Raw genomic sequence first — 22,033 nt, 5'->3', positions numbered from 1 at the left:
CAGAATCCCAGTTGCATCTGTTCAATGGAAGGAACACACTGAGATTTACTATCTTTGTCTTCTTGGAAACAGCCTGGAAATGCTCTTTCTGTAGTAAGCTGAGGCATAGGTAGGGCTCAACATTTTAGTTTCTGTCTCTCAGGGATCATTGTCTTTTGTCTGATGCCCACTGTTTCATATACTATAGATCCACCTTATCCTTAGTTCCCTTTCTTCATTTTCAGTTACCCACGGTCTGTCCTAGTCTGAAAATATGAAATGTAAAATGCCAAAAACAAACAATTCTAAAGTCATACATGACATACCATTTTGAATAGGATGATGAAGTGTCTGGCAGCCCTGCTTAGTCTTACCCTGACATGAGTCTTCCCTTTATCCCGCACTTAGGAACCACCTCTCTTATCGGATTGACTGTATGGTACCACAGTACTTGTGCTCAAGTAAACTTTATTTTACATAATAATCACTTCAACGTTCAACAGTAGCAATGCTGATAATTCAGATGTGCCAAAGAGAAGGTGTACAGTGCTCCCTTAAAAGTTGAGTACAGCCCTGGCCGGTTTGGCTCAGCGGTTAGAGTGTCGGCCTGCGGTACAGAGAGACCCGGGTTCGGTTCCCGCTGGGGGCATGTACCTTGGTTGCAGTTTGTCCCCGGCCCTGGTTGGTCCCTTCACGTCGATGTTTCTCCCTCTCTCTCTTCCTCTCTCTTCCTCCTGCTCTATCTGAACAAAAAATGGAAAAATGTCCTCGGGTGAGGATAAAAAAAAAAAAAAAGTTGAGTACAGTATAAGATATTTTGAGAGAGGGAGCGATCACATTTATATAACTTTTATTGCAGTGTATTGTTATAATTGTTCTATTTTATTCTTATTTATTGTTAATCCCTCACTGTGCCAAGTTCATAAGCTGAACTTTATAATAGGTATGTGTCTATGGGAAAAATACATCACATGTATAAGGTTTGGCACTATGAACAGTTTCAGGCATCTACTGGAAGTCTTGGAAGGTACCCCTGTGGATGAGCAGGGACTACTGTATGTTTTCCTGTATTTTTATTTCAGGAAAGTGGTGAATCTGGTACACTGTATGAAAATGGAAGTCCAACTTAATTTTGTTTTGAAAATAGAAAATGAAAATGTGCCCAGAAAGAAATATGTAATATAGAAAATAATATTTTCTAACATTTATGTACTTTGTCACTGGGATGTAGAATACACATTCTAGAACTCCTAACTATGTTCATTATTTCAAAAGAAGTATGAAAAAATTCAGCAGATACTGACATTTACTATATAACTCTAAAACACGCTCAGTGAGTTCACATGTCTTATTGCCATGTTTTCTTTCTTCCACAAAAGAAATAGCAAAATCTACCATGAGGAATAGAGATAATCTCACTCTTGTTTTTTGTTGGAATGTGTTTTAGAATATAGTCTATATAATTAAAGAGATGACTTACAAAATCAGTAATAGTGTGCCTGAAAAGTTTTTCCGTCACTGAGAAATTCACTGGAAATCTCATATTTAACTTAAACTGAAGTTGTTTTACTTTTATAGAAACACATTTCTAAATTTGCTGACACCTTTAGTCATAATAACTCTCAGAAGATGCAGCAGATTTTTTAAACGACGAACAATATGTACCTTTAAGCTAAATGAGACTTAATAAAGTGCTGAGCTGCTTTCAAAATAAATCCATTGTTGAATAGATAGAGCATATTGAAAAAGTGTTTTAAAAGACTCTCCTCTTTTCAGAAATGGCTCTTTCATTTTTATCTGTGTGAGTACCCTTTTTTTTGCCCTGATCACCATTAAAACCAACTATAAAAATAAATAGAAGTTAAAATTAGGCTTTGATTTGTTCCATCACCAACTTAAATTGAGAATTTCTGAATTAACATATCCATATTATGTTGCTCAAATAAAATTGCTATAATGGAAAGTAAAATAATAATAAGTGGAAATAATAATTATTATAAAGTATTTTTTCATTCTCATTTCCACCTACTTTATGAGTGCTATTTGGAATACACTTACAGTATTAATACAGGAACATCAATAATTTATAAATACATGCTTGCATAAAATCATATCAAGGTACCAACTCACTCTTTTCTCTAACTCTAAGAATATGAGAGAAAAATAATGTAGATTACTGTTCTATGAGTTGTTTTTGTTTCATAAAAGGAGTAAAACATCGTTGAGGTCTCTTTCTTTTTTTTTTTAAAGTTGCCACAAATATAATTGTAACTTTTTAATCAATGCCAAAATTCAGAAGTATTAATACTTTTCAAATTATCTTAATTGTTGATAGTATTAAAGATGTCCCCCTTTTTCTCCCATTGGCCCCCTCCATCTTATTCCTGCCCCAATCAAGCCTTCCCCACACTATTGTCTGTGTCCATTTTCTATGCATATATGCATATAAATTCTCTGGTTAATCTCTTCCTGGTCCCTTCCCCCCTTCCCTCTGAGATTTGCCATTCGATTGAAAAAAGAGATAGAGGAAGATATAAACAAATGGAACAATATTCTGTGTTCATGGGTTGGAAGAATTAACATCATTAAAATGCCCATACGTATTATTCCTTTTAAAGAGCATTTTAAATTTCCATTAAAAAAAAAAATAAGGCATATTTATTTTATAAGTCTATTCCTTCTGTATAGCAATTGTCTGTGTTCACTTTAGGTAATATAGTTTTGATAGAGATATTTTATCTGTAGAGAGCTAGATCTGATGATAAGTCTACACAACATCCAATACCTATATAACCTAAAACATACACTTTTTTTATTTTAAAATTATCCTTTAAAGTTTCCTGTTTTTGTCAGTACCAAATTATACATTTAAGCATTGGTAATTTTCAGTGTATCTTTTTATATGCACTGTTTAGTTTTTCCTTGTAAAATAATTGGCTGACATTTGGAGGAGATTTCACTAATATTTTTAAATAAAACCAAAATACCTCATTTTAAACTTACCCAATATTTCCAGGGAACATGAGTATATGCTTGAATCACTTAGATGCCTGCAGTTCTTCTGTTTCTTTTATTTTGCTTTATGGATTATTTCTATCATGAAGTGAGCACAGACCTTTCCTAGCTTCCCTCGGAGCTCTCTGACATAGAAGACAAGCCTATTATCTTCTCAATAACAACAAATATCAGAATGATCTCACCAGAACATGAGAACAAAAGTGGCCATTTTAAGACAGAGTGTAAGTCATCATTATGGGGTCTGCAAATGCTACTGTGAGCGATGACCTACTGCCGAAAGAACACATACATAACTCAAAAGAAGTCATACATTTTTGTCTGGTCAAATTTAAATAGACTCTTATATAGATTTTAGCTCATCATTACATGAAATGTATGGTTTAAAATAGGTGCCTGAAATAAAAATTTATTTAGTAAATGTTATAAAAACAATATTTGCTGTATTATAGTGTCTAGAGCCCCTTTTTACATACTTGGACATTACATTTTAAAGGAAGATATAATCCTCATTAATTTTTTATTTTTGTTATTAAGAATCCTGAATCTTAAAGCCATTAAGCCAAATTTTTTAGGTAAACAAGATCATATAGCTATCATGAGGAAAATCATGCCTCTTATTCGGGTTTCATATTCAAGTTATCTCTCTTTTCACCACTCCATTGGACAGTTTTGAAAACAAAATGACATTACAAATTTGTATTTGTATGAGACATCACTATCATACAAATTATATGAAGATAACTTTTGTGTATCACTAAAAGTGCTTGACATCCAAACCAAGTAATTCGGAATTGTTTCCCAGGGTTCCGTTTTTAATTCTCTTCCTTTTAACTGCAACATTGTAATGCTAGCCATTAAGTAATTTTCTTTTGCTATTATATTCCATTAATATTAAGTCACATAGGTTGAAATAAGCTTGGAATTAACACAGGCATGTAGAGAAAATACCATTTTTATCTGATCTGTTTTGAAGCATGTTCATTAATTAATGAAGATTTATGAGATACAACACTTCTAACTAAACTACATTAAAATTTGTGTAGAAAGAGAAGGGGTTGGAGGAAGCCCCCATACAGACAATTTCTCCTATCAGATAGGACTGAGAGTAAAACAAGAGGGCAAACCATGTGGATAAAATAAGTTAATTAGTAGATTGATTAAAAGTATAATGTAATAGCATAATGTCTCTTTACTTTGTGCCAATAAATACTATATAATACAAAGACATAACAAATTGTTTGAATTCTGCATCGGGTTGCACTTAAATAAATGCATAACGGCATAATTTGTATAATTATTTTCCTAGAATTTAAGATCCTTTGCTTTTTTAAATGGCAAGGAAAATTTCTATGTATATTGAGACATATAAATATCTAATATTTTTTAAGTTCAGAAAGAAATATGAAATGATACATACTTTTACCTGTGAACAAATTAACCCCTCTTTGCCTTTATCTTTCCTCTCTGGCTTCTTCTCACTCTGTGCTAAGTAATTTTTATTTTTTTTTCTTCTGTTTTGTTGGAGCCAGAAGGCCCCAGGCATCTTCTCTCTCAAGACTCACTTCCTAGGCTCACTCACCCAAACCAGTAACTTCAAATCCTATTCAGACTAGATGACTCTTCCTGTATGCATCTCTCTATTTCAAACTTTCTCCACGATCTCAAGACTCATATAATCTCAACATGGCAAAATCGAATTCTCAATTGTCCTGTCAAACATGATACATGAACACTGTTTCCAAATTTAGTGTTTCCTTTATTAACTCAGATATTCAAACCCTTAAACTTGGAGTTATCTATTTTTAACTCTTTACTTTCTCTCATTTCTCCCATTCCACTCAACAATAATTCTGTCTTTTCCACCCACAGTATAAATCTTTTCTCCCTCAGTTTTTCTCTTGTTTATTAATATTCTGGTTCAAGCCATCATCATCTTTTCCCTGCAGCACTAAACTTCACACCTTGGCCACAGTCATTATTTTGAAATATATAATGAATGACCACACATTTACTTAAAAGTTTTCAGCCCAGCCAGTGTGGCTCAGTGGTTCAATCCATGCACCAAGAGGCCACTGGCTCGATTCCCCATCAGGACACAAGCCCAGGTTGTGGGCCTGATCCCCAGTGGGGGGGCGTGCTGGAGGCAGCCAATCAATGTTCTCTCTCATTAATGTTTCTATCTCTCTTTTCCTCTCCCTTCCTCTCTCCCTCAAATCAATAAATAAAAAAAATAAAAAAGTTTTCAAAGACTTTCTATTACAGCTAGAATAATAATCCAAATTAGAAAGAAATTCAAAGCAACGGTCCTCGGGGAGTCCCTTGACATCATATCTTAAAATTCTTCTTCCTTATTCCATTCAGGCCACACTTATAATCCCATAAAACAAACAAAAAAGCAAAACAAAAAACAAACAAACAAACAAACAAAAAAACAGAAAAACAAAATGCCTTCTCTGGGCTCCAGGTCTTATATTTGTTTCCTTCATCTGGAATATTTTTCTAAAGAAAATCATGTTACTTTCTCCCTTAGTTCTTTATCTATTCAAGGTTTACCATATAAGAAAGGCCTTAGGTGAACACAATATACTATACTAGCTTGAACCATATGAGATTGAAAATATTCAACTGTCTTTGATGTAATGTCTGTTCAATCTATAGTAATCTCAACTCTCCATCTCTTCCTCTTTCCTACCATGGGTTTTTATTGACTTTGCAGTACCTGGTGATTACCTGACCTCACAGTGATTTTTTCACTCTTATACCCATCCACTCTGTCTTTTCCCACTAGATATGGATATAAGCTACATAAGAACAGGTCTTTGTTTTATTCACTTTGAAGAGTGTCTAGCATAGAAAGAAATCAATGAATATTCAATGTATGAATAAATTCCAATTTTATAGATTGAAATAATAAACATTTTACCTATCTTGTTTTATAAAACAAAAATTGGAAGATCTGTGATAAAATCAGTCATTTGTATAATCGTAGATTTTATGCTTTACTGTAATTCTCACGTTTCTTATTTGTTTTATATTTTAGTTTTTATTGTTGCATATATTAGTGTTAGACCAGAAAGTTATTATTATTTTTTGTCTGTGAAACGTCTGGAGAAGAATAGCAACTCTAGCTATGAACTGATACAAGTTTCCAGAGTTTCTTAATAAATGATACTGTGTGTGAAGCACACTGTGCTGGGACTTCAATGATAAAAACCAAACATAGTCTTTTCATCCAGGAAAAGCATCTTTTTAGCATTTCAAAAGCTGTATGATTGTAGTAATCCCAAATTCTCAACCCAGGAAAAAAACAGAGTGCCAAGGGTCATTTATCTAATATTTCAGAGACCTCTAAGTAAACCAGTAACACACATTCTCTCTTTTTTCTTTTATTTCCAACTCTGTTCATCTATTTCCAATTTGTTTTCCATATTTATTTCTCACTCTTTATTTCTATGTAGCATTGGTATTTAAGATTAAAATTTGAAGTTGGCATGTAATATAAATGAAGTTTCATGTTAGTAAGTTAAAATCTAATAATTTACTATTTTATATATGTATATATATATATATATATATGTTCATATTCTGTTATTAAATTGAATAAGCAAAAAACAAGAGATCACCATGTATTCTAAAAGAATAACATGCTTTGAATGACTTAGTTAAGATTGCGTATATGGCTTTAAAAAGGTAATGTTTTACATTTATTTATATTTCCAATTATAAATTGACTCCTGACAAGTCAAGTGTCAGTTTTCTCCTCTTCACTTAATGTTAATATCCCTCCAGCAAAACTGGTGTTTTCCAAGCTTGTTGGGTGCTGTCATTGTTCCTTTACTCACACCTGCCCCAAGCTCATGTCCTCTAAATCCTGTGTTGCATTGTTATCTTGAAAAGGGCTCTGGGCAGATAGAGTGAGAAATTGATGTGGTGTAGTCTCACCTGGCTTTCTTACATCATTCCTCATTTTCTTTTATCAAAGAAACATGCAAAATCACGTGGGCATATCTAACCATACTGAAAAGTGTAGAAAATTAAACGTCTGTATTCTCCTTCTTCAGTCCTCTCCAGACATCTGGGGACAAATAAATGCCCACACACAGGGACAAGTAAAGGTAGAAATAGGCGAGCCTGAAATATAACATACTCAAATTTTATCAAGGCATTTAAACATATCAAGAAAAAATATCAGGATATTTCAAAAATATTTTTTTAGTACTTATATGTATTGACATGTTTTAACATCTCCTAAGGGAACATCTCAAACATATACAAAAGCAGAAAAGTATCTAAAAGAACCTTTATAGCAGTATCAACTAGCTTAAAAAAATTACCAACCATGACCATTTTTTTTTTAATCTATATGTCCCAAATATCCCTCCTTTCCCAGTTGTATAATTCTGAACCAAATTTTAAATCATAGCACTTATTTTGTGTAAGTACAATTTATTAAGATATACCCTGGCTGGTGTGTCTCACTTGGGTTGAGCATTGTCTCATGGATTGAGAGGTCCCTGTTTGATTCCCTGTTGGGGTACATGGTGGGGTTGCAAGCGCAATCTCCCAGTAGGGGGCATGCAGGAGGCAGCCAATTGATGTTTCTCTCACATCGAAGTTTCTTTCTCTCTCTAAGAAATCAATAAAAACGTATTTAAAAATTAACATGTAGAGAATATACACATACATTGACATATATAAATTGATATGCAAATAGGTAAATTTTAACAAAGACAGATGAAAGCTGAATTAGAGTGAATATAGACATATTTGAACTCGCCATTTTAGGATGATTATTGATACGTAAGTAATAATTTAAAGATAGTTCTGCCCTTTAATAATATTTCTACCTTTAATGTGCTTTGAATTGAATTAACACTCTAGTTCTGTTTTCTGTACTTATTGAACTAGCAGAAAAATCTCGGTGAACATGTTCAGAATCAACTTCTCAAGCCAAACACCACTGAAAAAATAAATTGCAGAAGTATCACTGCATTTTTTCACTTACATTTTTTTAAATATTCAAATACTTTATGAAACGATATGTAAAATTATTGTAGAGGCTATATCTCATTAGTCTTGACTTTAAAAGCTTTCAACAAGAAGTCTGCTGCTAGTCCTGGGGAGAGGGCCCCCCTGAGAACCTTCTGTCCAGGAGAGGGATCTGTCCCTGGATGGTGGGATGGGTCCTGAAATGTTCTAACTCACTTTCCTGAGTGAGATTCCACATCCCTGTTTTCTGCTGCTTCTGTCCTCTGTCCTTAGCTTGTTGCTGGCAAGCATGAGTTCCCGGGAGTTTCTCATTGTACCCCACGTTTCAGTGATCCCCTCCTGCTTCTGGAGGAAATACCTGGGGTCTCCAGACGTCCGAGCGCCCGCAGAGCAATTTCAAGACACTCACAGACTCCGCTGGTACCTCGGAGCAGGCACCACCAAGTCTCTGTCAGATCTAGTTATCGCCACCAGGTCTGCCACCTCAGTTATACCTCTTTGATCCCCTCAATTCATCCCCGGTGCTGGTGGCAATAGCAAACCAAACTCATCAACCATATCAGCAACAGAAACTGCGACTGACCCACACCTACAATTTCATAAGAATAATGTCATTTCCCCCTCCTTCACACAACAGAATAGTTCGTTTGCAGTCCTTGTCACACCTCCTAAGGTCCTTCCAGTAGGAGACGGCCTGTTGTATGCATTCACATCTCTGGGTAACTCAGTCATTCGGGTTTTGTCCCCCAGGAGTGAGCCAGCACTGGTATAAGAAGGGCGCACAACCTGCGCGGAGACCGTGTGCCCTCTCTCAGTGAGCATTTTCCCAAAATATTCCATAGAGGGTGGTTTTCCAGCCCCAGAGGGCCCAGACACTGCACTCGAAATGCCCTAGGTTTTCCTTCATTTAATTGTTCTTGTTCTCTGCAGTAGCCCAACACTTTCTGAAGAAGCACCTGGGCTATTTCCTGTGGTGAGTTGATTCTAGGAGTTACGGGCTCTGCTAAGGGAGCGGGCCCTATGCCCTTGGATTAAACCTGTATAAAGTTTATCCACACATCTTTATTCTTTATCAGAAAGTCCTTCTGTATGTTCCTCTAAGGTTGTTTGTACACGTAATTGTCTCTTTAAACCATCTGACAGCACCTTCCACTTAGTACAGTAGAGTCCAGAAGAATCCCCTGGCCGAGTACACGGGCTCCTGATCCGGACCAAACTCCGGTGAGAGAGAAGTGGAGACGCGGGAACAGTGCTCTGAAAGGCCTCCCGGCCTCTGGGGGGGGCGTAGCGGCACCGGGACATTCATCTCGTTTGCAGCTCAAGAAAGCACCGGACGTTTTTGGCTCAGTGTGATTTGTAACACCCTGTGAGGACACCTATATATTTTCTTTATTACATAGTCTATTAAATAAATATCATGCATAAATAGTATATATATGATTCAAATATCATGTGTAGGGTGTGGCAAAAGTATTTTTAAAGATCAGAATTTTTCTCTTCTATGTTGGTGGTTTTTGGTTATAGTTTCTTATTATATGGCAAAGGTGAAATATTTTCTAACATTGTGAATAATAAAATGTAACTTCGTATTATTATTGTTTGAATAAACGTATACTATACTTAAATATGCATAGCTATTTATTTTTTTAATCCTCACCCGAGGAATTTTTTTTTTTTTTTTTGCATTTATCTTCAGATAGAGTGGGAGGGAGAGAGAGAGAGAAAGATCCACGTGAGAGAGACACATGGAGTCGCTGCCACCCACACGACCCCAACCGGGCCGGGACAAACTGCAACCGAGGTACATGCCCTTAGGGGGAACTGAACAAGGGACTCTCCGGTCGGTGGGCCGATGCTCTGACGGCGGGGCCAAACTGGCCAGGGCAAATATACATAGCTATTTAAATAAAAAGTGTGTAAAACAAAATCTATTAATAACATTTACCTTTTATGTTCATATAATACTTTATAGATTTCAAAAAATTTCAACTATAATGTGTTACATAGAAAAACCATGTAGTCAATAGGAAAAGCATGTTTTTCTCAACTTCAAAATCAAGCAACTTGTTTTCTGATTCATTCTCTAACTATCTAAAAACATATTGCCATAATAGTAGGTGCTACCATATAAAGGACCAAATATGATGCCCAAAAGAGTGAAATAGTCCAGAGATAATGCAATCAAGAATGGTGGTGACGCCCTGGCCAGTTTGGCTCAGCGGTTAGAGCCTCGGCCTGCGGTCCGGAGAGACCCGGGTTCGGTTCCTGCTAAGGGCATGTACCTCGGTTGCAGTGTGCCCGGCCCTGGTTGGTCGTGCGGTGGCAGCCACTTGATGTGTCCCTTTCACATCGATGTCTCCCTCTCTCTCTCTTCCTCTCTCTCCCTCCCACTCTGTCTGTACAAAAAATGGAAAAATGTCCTCGGATGAGTATAAAAAAAAAAAAAAAAAAGAACGGTGGTGACTACAGAGAAATAAAACAACCTTCTACCTAAATGGCTGGCAACAGTCTAGTTCCAACAGCTTGACTCTGTACAAACGGCCCAGTGTTGCCAGATCTTATTTCTCAAGAGAGTCAAATACTCTGAATTTTCTGCAATATTTCTCATTGTTTAGTTCCAATACATACATACATACATATATTCATGCATACACACAAACCATATCAATATGTCAAGTTGTCAAATGCAACACAAGCAGCTACCAGTTTGCTATCTATGCAGATTATAGTAAACAACACAGCTTGTGAAGTCAGATGGTCTGGAATCAAATTCACCATAAACTACCTTTCTTTGGAAAATGATTTGAGTGCTCTTTTTTTGCCTAGATAATGTTATTAATGCTATTATTTACCTCAAATGTGTATTATGTGAACAATTATATAAATATAGTAAGAATAAAATTTCACAATTTGATCTTATTTATTGAGAAAAATTCTGAGGAAAAATTTTTAGCTATGTCAATGAAAAATAGAAGAAAAATAGCTATAAGACAGCTTTCAAAATAATTGCTATTATTTTTATGCATCTTATACAAATAAAATATATAGCTACTCATTGTTATTAACATACTGTCTAGCATTATATGTTCTGCCTTTATCTCTTTTAAATCAAAACTTATTAATTTATTACAATATGTCATCAGATCATTTAACTGTGTAAAGAAAATTAATTATAAGAAAAACTATTGCCCGCTGGTGTGGCTCAGAGGTTGAGCATCAACCCATGCACCAAGAGGTTGCCAGTTCGATTCCCAGTCAGGGCACATGCCCAGGTTGTGGGCCCAATCCACAGTGGGGGGCATGCAGGAGGCAGCCAATAGATGTTCTCTCTCATCGATTTTTCTATCTCTCTCCCCCTCTCCCTTTCTCTCTCTTTAACAATAAATAAAGAAAAAAAAACTGTCATCACTTTTAGCCTAGGGTTTCTCAATCTTGGCACAATTGACATATTGGACTAGATAAATAATTCTAATTTGTGGAGAACTATCCTGTGCTCTGTAAAATGTTTAGCAGCATCCATATCCTCTTTTTTTTTTTTTTTTACATTTCAGTAGTTGCTTTTCATGTGTTACAAAAATACCTCTAGACATTTCCAAATGTCCCAAGGGAGACAAAATTGTTCCCAGTTGAGTACTACTTCTTTAACCATTTGTTATTTCTCTCTTTTATCTAACCTCGAAAGGGCTTCTGTGATATCCATAGAATAATTGCTGAAAGAAAAATAATAATGCCTAAAAAAACCCTCCAAACTTAACCCTTTATAGGACAAGAGAGTAGTGTTTTGGAACAGATGTTCATGGCATGAGTAATAGGGTTATTTATAGATCTGGAAAATGTCTGCTTTCAGAATTTTAAGATTAGGCTTCATATGGCTTCAAATTCAAATATACATTAGCTATGGAATAGTAAACAATACGACAATGAAACCTGAAACATCTCTGTGGTCCTGATCCCTGTCTACACTTTAAGGGAAGGATGAAACAAAAGGTGTCCTTGAACTGTGCCTGACAGAAATATTTATAGAATACCAAACCCATTACATTATGTATGTGGACCATTTTCTTACTTCATTAATGATTACATTCAAAATTTTATAAAAAAGTGTATGGTAACAAATGAATAAAGTTTCACACCATCAAATACTTAATACTAATGCATAGATTCTGGTATTTCTTATTCTATTTTAAACAATTTATGGATGTCATTCCTTTTAGCAAATGCTGAAATATGTATATATTTTTAAAATTTTCCTCAATTCTCACAATGATTCCTATAAAAGATGTTCTATCTCTGTATTACTAGATGTGACCTAAAAACAGTTACATTATCAACTATACTTTCTGCACTGAGAGCACTTAAAGTTATTTGTAGAATCAATAAATGCAGAATACTGTGAGAGAATTTCCACTTAGAATGACAAAAGAGAAGAGCTCAGTCATGTTTATATTTTAACTAATATAATTATGTTATATTTTTAGGCATAAAAAATATCACATTGTACTTCTGTGTTACTTTTTTCTGTGAGCTTCTGTGTCATGCTTTTAGGCATGAAGGATACTAGATGGACATAAAAACAAATTAGGAAGTGGAAGAAAAGTCTTCTGGGGTATGGGTAGCTATGGATAGTGTCTACAGAGGTAGAAATGTATTTAATTAATTAATTAATTATAATGTTGATCTTAAGACATTTAAAAATTGTTTGACTTCAACAGACAAAAGTAGAGCTACTCTGGAGGAAGCGTGACTGGGTGTGCTAGCCAAGTTCTCACTTTTGTTATTGCCCATTTCATCCCAGGGCTCTGAATGAACTTTTAAAATGTACCTCCCTCTAATACTACAACATGTACCTTGAAACCTACTAAACTAACCCCAATGAGTAATTTTACAACATGTTAGTTAGAATGCTCTTTCAAATCTTAACTAGGAAAATCCCTTTTTTTCTTTTTTAATATAAGTATTTATGTTTTTAAATGGCATGATTCTACCTATCAGAATTTTAAAATATCCTTGATTTTTGTTATTACTTAATAATATATTAGAAATGAAGTACCTCTTATCTCCCTTAAGAAAATTTAAAGTCAAAACTACATTTTATTTGAGCATCTTCTGTAAACTCTCAAAATTACTAAAATATTTTCAATGAGTTTATTACATTTGATTTAATGTTATACTTTTATTTTTATACAGTTGTTATGTATTGTTATAAAAATTTATATATAATTATGTAAACTAAGTATTTGATTTACCAGAAATTATAGGAATTCTCTGTATAGTTGAAAAAAGGCTGTATTTGAATACACAAATTGACAGAACAATAAAATTCTGAATTTCAAAATTCTCTATCCAGAATATTTTTTCAGTTGTTTTTTTATTAATATTTTTAAATGGTTGGAGCTTAATCCTTGGTTCTATGTATCATATTGGTTATAATACATGTGGTATTTGTGGGACAATTATTATTTTTCCTACTTCAAGAGTTATCAAAGTGTTAACCTATTTCTTTAGGCCAATGGTTTTGTTTTTTTCTCTCGATTTTAAAATTAATTGGTTTATTTTTCCTACTTGCTTTAAATTGTTTTTAATTAATTTTTTGTTGTATTGCCTAAATTTAAACAATGCATACTTTGAAATGTACTAAATGGCCTGGCCCATGTGGCTCAGTGGATTGAGTGTCGTCCCATGTACTGAAAGGCCCCTGTTTAATTCCCCAACAGGGTACATGCTCAGGTTGCAGGCTTGATTCGCAGTGGGGAGCATACAGGAGGCAGCCAATCAATGTTTCTTTCTCATCAATGTTTCTGTCTCTCCCTCCCTCTCAAAAATCAATAAAAACATATATAAAATTTATAATTTCTTTAGAAATATTTCTTGCATGTTTAAAAATAACCTTAAAAATGGTTTAGTTTTAAAAAAAGGTGATTAAAAAATATCAGTACAAATTGTCACTTCATATCACCATTAATGTAAAATAGGATCTGTTAAAATTTGGTACATGTTCTATAAATAAAGGAAAAACATGCAAAATTATAAAAACAAACAAAACCCTTAGTAATAATGTGAGAAATCTATGGCCTTTTATTATATTTTGTTTTATTTCCTCTATTCCCAGTGAGAGAGAAGAAAGAAAGAAAGAAAGATTGATTCAAATTAGAAAAGTAGAACATAAACTGTCTCTTTCTAGAGATGATATGAAATGATATAGAGAAAATCCTAAAGACTCCACCAAACAATGGTTAGAGCTAATAAACAAATTCAGTAGAGTTGCAAAATACAAAATCAATTTAAAAATTATTTTTGTTTTGTTTCTACCTACTAATAAGAAACTGTCAAAAAATAAATTAAGTAAAATTCCATGTTAAGTTACATTTATAAAAATACCTAGGAGTAAATTTAACCAAGCAGTTGAAAATGTTGTCCACTGAAAAGTATAAGACATTGACAAAGACACAAATAGAAAGATATATCATGCTTATAGATTGGAACAATTAATATTGTTAAAATGTTTGTATTACCTAAAACAATCTACAGATTCAATACAATCCTAATAAAAATTTTTATGAGACCCCCAGCCTGGTGGCTCAATTGGTGGGAATGTCATCTGAGCACCAGAAGGTTGCAGATTCAATTCTGGGTCAAGGCACATACCTAAGTTGGAAGTTCAATCCCCTGTTGCCTACCGGAAGCAACCGATTGATGTTTCTCTCTTACATCAACGTTTCTCTCTCTCTCTCTCTCTCTCTCTCTCTCTCTCTCTCTCTCTATATATATATATATATATATATATATATATATATAAATCTTTAGAGAGAGAGTGAGAGACAGGTAAAGATAAAAAAAGATGGATGACATGTTTTACAGAAATAGAACAAACAATCCTAAAATTTTTAAAGAACTACAAAGACCCTGAATAGCCAAAGCACATCTTGAGAAGAAAGAACAAACCCAGAAGCATCACACTTTCTAATGTTCACCTATATTACAAAGCTAGTTCCCGATCTTAAGGGAAACACTTGCAGATTTTCTCCCATCATGTGTGGTGAGGGGATGCATATAATAAAATAGTAGTCAGCCATGGGAAAAGCAAGAATTCCTGTATTGCCACAACATGAATGGACCCTATGGGGACACTATGCTAAGTGAAATAAGTTAGAGAGAGAAAGACAAATACCATATGAAATCACTTACATGTGGATCCTAAAAAATATGTGAAACTCAGAAACCTAGTAGAAAAGTGTTTGCCAAATGCTGTAAAGTGAGGGGAATATGAAAATGTAAAAAAATTACAGTATAGCCCAGGGCGGTGGCTCAGTTGGTTGGGGCATCATCCTGTACACCAATAAAGTTGCAGGTTTGATTCTCAATCAGGGCAAATACCTAAGTTGTAGGTTAGATCCCTGGTTGAGGCACATACATGAGGCAACTGATAATCCCCCCTGCCCTTTCTCTCTTTTAAAATCAATACACACATCCTCAGGTGAGGATAAAATAAAAATACAATACATACACACATGCATGCATACTCACATACAAAAAGCTAATAAGCAAACATTAGGCTTAATTGTAAAATACTAAAATTGTTTTCATGTAATTAGGAATAAAAAAATATAACATTCTCTACAAGACTTTCACATTGCATATAAATTATAAGACAATGCACAAAGAAAAAATGCATATGCCAATTGGATGGAAAAAATACAAAACTGATGTGATGTTCACATGGTATGAAGCGAACAATGACGCAGTGGAGTTAGTGGGAGTGTATTTATTTTATTAAATAGCTAACCCTTCTCCTCCAGTGAACATTAATAGACACATACATTTCCTTTTATTTCTACTAAAAAAAGAAAAAGTGTTGCTAAAATGTGCATCTTGATCTTCACAGCAGGGAGACGGGGAGGGGCCTATAGACTGCAGGCCATGCTGTGATTGCCCCTGGAGACCACCAGTGAAACAGAAAGGGTGGCCTTTACTGGAGACCAACCTGAATGATCTTAATAGCTCTCTGAGTGTATTGCGATTTGGAATCTGATTATAAATCGTTATTACAGGGAAAACAAGGGTGCAATGAAGACAAAAGATAAATAATATAGCCGGCGATTCCAAGTCTATATTTTTAAGAAGAAATTGTGCATAATGCTAAACTATTTTTTAACACAAATAGACGTGAAATTTAAGAGAAGAATTAAAAGAAATGGTTTTGCCATTTAAACATTATTTTACGTTCAGTTATGATCACAGGATCTCAATACATGTAAAGATGGATGTCAGTTTTATACTGGCTGTCTTTTTCTGAAATCATCAAGACTGTTATGACCTCTTTGCTGGCCCAGTAATAATAACAGGGCAATAAATGGAAAACAGCATAGTTTACCACTGGCCCCAATACTGAAGAAATAATTTAAATATAAGTAAAAGTGAACAAAATAAGCAAAAACTTTGTAAAACCTATTTAAGAACTTTACAGTAGTTGGAAAAAAATCAATTTTTAGCTCCAAAACAGTTTGCATAATATAATAAATCTCGAGAAAAGAAAATGCGGTAATCCTTATATGTCTATTCTTCCTTGAAAATGTCACAAATATAATTAGGGGTACTTAAACTAAAATATAATCATACATTTCTCAGTAACATTTATTTATTTTTGATTTATTCATATTTAAATATATACATTTTCAGATTCACAATAGTACTTTTTCTTACTGTCTCAAAAAAAATAGGTGTTCAACTTAGTTTTGTCATATCCTGTATTTATGTTGGCAATTTTCTTTTTAGTGTTTTACTTAATCAACCTATTTAGTATTCTCTTTTACCAGATAGACTGAAACAGTTTAGGAGAAATTTTTATGATTTACATTTGATCAAATAACTCCATTAATTATTTCTTTAGAAATTCTATTAACTAGGACCCTGGCATCAATTTGATTTCCTTTTTTAAAAAAATTTAGAAATATTATAATACATATAAAAAAGGTACAATTTCAGTAGAGCAATATGTTGTTTAGGCAAGCAACTATGATAAACTTTGTTAAAGTGGTAGCAAAAATTGAGATCCTGATGTCAATAATGAAGTCAATGCCAATGCCCTTTTCTTTTAAAAGTTCTGATTTGTCCACTCTTAGATTAGGGATAAAATAGAAAGAGAGGAAAAAAAAAAAGAAAAGAGGAGAGAAATATTTTTGCCTCTTTTTGACTTGGGATAAAGAAGTAATAAAAAAAACCTAAAATAAAATTTTCATGCCTAAAATTCTTTATTCTAACTGCAGTGGCTAATATTTCTATTACAATGTTTCTAGTGTTTCTTTACCAGTTAATTAATATAATGGTCCAAAGGAGTAAGTTATATATGTATACAAAATATATATGTAAAATCATTTTATATATATATATATGAAATCATATTGAAATATAGTCTCCATTTTTATTTTCTTGAATGTTTTTATCATAAATGATTGTTGACTATATTAAAAGATTTATCACTTTTTACGAAGATTATCATATAATTTCTTTCCTGAGATTTATTAACATGGCATATAATACTAGTGGATTACTTAATACTAAATGAACATTGTATTCTCAAGATAAATTCCACATTTTTTGTTTTTCTGGGGGAGTGGTGTTAGTAATTTGTGGAAAATTGTGTTCTTGATTTTATGCAATACTTCTCTAGATTTTACTTTCTTTTTCTTCATATTTGTATATTGAGATATTTTATAAGATTCCTATTTCTACTCATTTTATTTGCAATTTTAACATTCTCAGTCATCAGGTGTTGTTGAGGGTGTGATTTTACATGGAGATTTAATAGTCATGAACTTATTTTCTATCATTGTTTTAGGCTAATCATAATTTTCAGAGTATCATTATTTTCCAGGCCAAATTTACTTGTTTATTGTATTTATTATTGTCTATACTCCTAGCATACACATTATAATGCAAAATTCAGCAAAAATTTATAATTTTTCTTTAATCTTCACTCAAGGATACATTTTGTTTGTTTGCTTTTATTGATTTTAGAGATAGAGGAAGGGAGAGTGAGAGACTCATCCATGTGAGAGAGAAACATCTCTGGGTTGCCTCCCATATGCACCCCAATTGAGATCGTCCCCACAACCTAGGTATGTGCCCTGACAGGGAATCAAACCTGCAATCTTTTGGTTTGTGGGATGACCCTCCAAACAACTGAGCCACCTGGCCAGGGTGGCACTAATTTTAATTTGTTTTGTTTACTAATGTATCTCTGGTACGTAGAAAAGCCAACATGAAGCATGTTTATTGGCTCTGTAGTGAGAATTGATTTGGTCTATTTAATGCACCTTTTTCTTTTGGAGACCCATCTCTCCTACTGGAAAGGTCCAACCCTAGCCCATCACCTGCAATTAGGTAGTCACACACACAAAAGAAACCCCTAAAACCAAATAATAAACAAACCTCCCACAAAATAGTATCTAGAGATAGTGAAAAGGATGGTTTGCTTTCTTTGGGATCACTAGTTGAGGAGAGAAGAAATAGTCCTAGGCCATTTCCATAGCTATCTTCTCTACCTCATGAGAGAGCCTGTTCACAGTAGAGTGGAAAAAAGGCAAACCAAGATAAATATAGAAATTGCAAGTGAGGGAGGCAAAATGAGATGGGACTATTGAAAGAAAAATTTGAGTATTCTTGAATAAAAGGCAACGGGCGAATCTAGTCAAGTCAGGTGAATTTAAGTCCTTTGATTTGCTTTATTTTTTAAATTTTATTTTATTTTATTTTTTTATTAATTTATTTTTGTTACAGATGTTTCTTCTCTATCCCCCCGACTCCCCCACCCTCCCTCCCTGCCTTGTCCCCAGCTTTGTTATCCATATCCATTGTTCATGCATATATGCATATAAGTCTTGTGGTTTATCTTTCTCCCACCACCCCCTCTTCGGGGGTTGTAGTCTGTACCCTACTTCCACGTCTCTTGGACTACCCCATTCCTCAGACTGTTATGTTCCTTATATTCCACAAATAAGTGAGATCATATGATACTTGTCTTTCTCTGTTTGGCTTCTTTCGCTTAGGATAATACTGTCCAGGTCCCTCTATGTAGTCTCAAAGGATAAGAGATCTTTCATTCTTAGAACTGCGTAGTACTCCATTGTGTATATGTATCACTGCTATTTTATCCATTCATCTACTGATGGACACTTGGGCTGTTTCCAGATTTTAGCGATTGTAAATAATGCTGCTAAAAACATGGGGATACATATATTCTTTCTGATTGGTGTTTCAGGATTCTTAGGGTATATTCCTAGAAGTGAGATCACTGGGTCAATTGAAAGTTCAATTTTTAATTTTTTGAGGTGACACCATATTGTTTTCCATAGTGGCTACACCAGTCTGCATTCCCACCAACAGTGTACTAGAGTTCCCTTTTCTCCACACCCTCGCCAACACTTGTTGTTTGATGATTTGTTGATGGTGGCCATTCTGACAGGTGTGAGGTGATACCTCATTGTTGTTTTAATTTGCATCTCTCTGATGATTAGTGATGTTGAGCATTTCTTCATATGTCTCTTGGCCATTTGTATGTCCTGTTTGCAGAGGTGTCTATTTAGTTCCTTTGCCCATTTTTCAATTGGGTTCTTTGTCTTACTTTCGTGGAGTTGTATGAGCACTCTATATATATTGAAAATTAGCCCTTATCTGATATACCATAGGCAATTATGCTCTCCCATACAGTGGGTAGCCTTTCGGTTTTGATGATTGTATCTTTCGCTATGCAGAAGATTTCGAGTTTGATGTAGTCCCATGTGTTCATTTTCTCCTTTGTTTCTATTGCCTTAGGTGATGTATCAGTGAAAATTCTGCTGCATATAATGTCTGAAATTTTGTTGCCTACAGTTTCTTCTACGATTTTTATGGATTCATGAGTTATATTTAAGTCTTTTACCCATTTTGAGTTTATTCTTGTCTAGGGTGTAAGTTGATGGTCTAGTTTTATTTTTCTGCATGTAGCTGAGCAATTTTCCCAACACCATTTATTAAAGAGGCTGTCCTTACTCCACTGTATGATCTTGCCACCTTTGTCAAATATTAATTGAGTATATTGCCTTGGGTCCATTTCTGGGTTCTTTGTTCTGTTCCACTGGTCTATATGCTTGTTCTTGTGCCAGTACCAGGCTATTTTGATTACAGTGGCTTTATAGTATAACCTGAAATCTGGTAATGTGATCCCTCCAACATTGTTCTTCTATTGAAAAATTGTTGTGGCTATTCGAGGTCTTTTTTAGTTCCATATAAACTTTTGAAGTACTTGTTCTAATTCTGTGAAGTATGCCAATGGTATTTTGATGGGGATTGCATTGAATCTATAGTTTGTTTTGGGTAGTATGGACATTTTAATGATGTTAATTCTTCCAATCCATGAACAGGGTATGTGCTCCCACTTTTTTATATCTTTATTTCTTTTTTCAATGACCTATAGTTTTTTGCAAATAGGTTTTTTATTTTTTTGGTTAAGTTTATTTCTAGGTATCATAATTTGTTTGCCACAATGGTAAATGGGATTGTTTTCGTAGTTTCTCTTTCTATGAATTCATCATTGGTGTATAAGAATGCCATCGATTTCCTGATGTCAATTTTGTATTCTGCTACTTTGCCAAATTCATTTATTAAGTCGAGTAAACATTTGATGGAGTCTTTGGGGTTTCCTATGTATAGTATCATGTCATCTGCAAATAATGACAATTTCACTTCTTCCTTTCCAATTTGGATCCCTTTTATTTATTTTTCCTGTCTGAGTCCTGTGGCTAAGACTTCCAGTATGATGTTAAATAGGAGTGGCAAAAGTGGGCATCCTTGCCTTGTTCCTGTTCTTAAGGGAAATGCTTTTAGTTTTTGCAAATTGAGTATGATGTTGGCTGTAGGTCTTTCATATATGGCCTTTATTATGGTGAGATATGATCCCTCTATTCCCACACTGCTGAGCGTTTTTATCAGAAATGGATGCTGGATTTTGTCGAAGGTTTTTCAGCATTTATTGATATTATCATGTGGTTTTTATTCTTCATTTTATTTATGTGGTGTATAACATTCATGGATTTGCAAATATTATACCAGCCTTGCATCCCTGCGATGAATCCCACTTGGTCATGGTGGATAATTTTTTTGGTGTATTGCTGGATCCGATTTGCTAGTATTTTGTTCAGGATTTTGGCATCTATGTTCATCAATGGCCTGTAGTTTTCTTTCTTTGTTGTGTCTTTTTCTGGTTTTGGAATTAGAATTATGCTGGCTTCATAAAACCAGTTTGGAAGCCTTCCTTCTTCTTGAAGTTTTTGAAATAGTTTGAGGAGAATGGGTATTAGTTCTTCTTTGAATGTCCGGTAAAACTCCCCCGTGAAGTCATCCGGGCCTGGGCTTTTGTTTGCTGGGAGAGTCTTGACTACATATTCAAATTCTTCTGTTGTTATTGTTCTGTTCAAGTTTTCTATCTCTTCTTGATCCAGTTTTGGGAGACTATGTGTTCCTAGAAATTTGTCCATTTCACATAGATTGTCGAATTTGTTGCCATATAATTGTTCATAGTAGTTGTTAACAATCTTTTGTATGTCTGTGGTGTCAGTTGTTATCTCTCCTCTTTCATTTCTGATTTTGTGTATTTGGGTTCTCTCTCTTTGTTTCTTGGTGAGTCTAGGTAAGGGTCCACAAATCTTGTTTATCTTTTCGAAAAACCAGCTCTTTGTTTTATTGAACCTATGAATTGTTTTTTTGTTCTCCATGTCATTTATTTCTGCTCTGATTCTTACTATGTCCTTCCTTCTACTTGCTCTGGGGTTTTCTTTTTGTTTGCTCTCTAGTTCTTTAAGTTGTGAGGTTAGATAGTCTATTAGAGATTTTTCTTCTTTTTTGAGCTAGGCCTGTAGTGCTATGAACTTCTCTCTCAGAACTGCTTTTGCTGCATCCCATAGATTTTGTGTTGTTGTGTCTTCATTTTCGTTGGTTTCCAGGAACTTTTTGATTTCTTCCTTGATCTCCTTGGTGACCCATTCATTGTTTAATAACATGCTATTTAGCTTCC

General features: G+C 34.3%; 1 pseudogene; it reads right to left on the bottom strand.

Moving 5' to 3' along the window:
- Positions 1 to 8,057: 8,057 nt before the first annotated feature.
- Positions 8,058 to 9,288, bottom strand: LOC118622422 (annotated as a pseudogene).
- Positions 9,289 to 22,033: the final 12,745 nt, after the last annotated feature.

This window comes from Molossus molossus, unplaced genomic scaffold (genome assembly GCF_014108415.1).
Source record: "Molossus molossus isolate mMolMol1 unplaced genomic scaffold, mMolMol1.p scaffold_m16_p_9, whole genome shotgun sequence".
NCBI lineage: Eukaryota > Metazoa > Chordata > Mammalia > Chiroptera > Molossidae > Molossus > Molossus molossus.
This window is presented reverse-complemented; position numbering and strand designations above follow the sequence as displayed.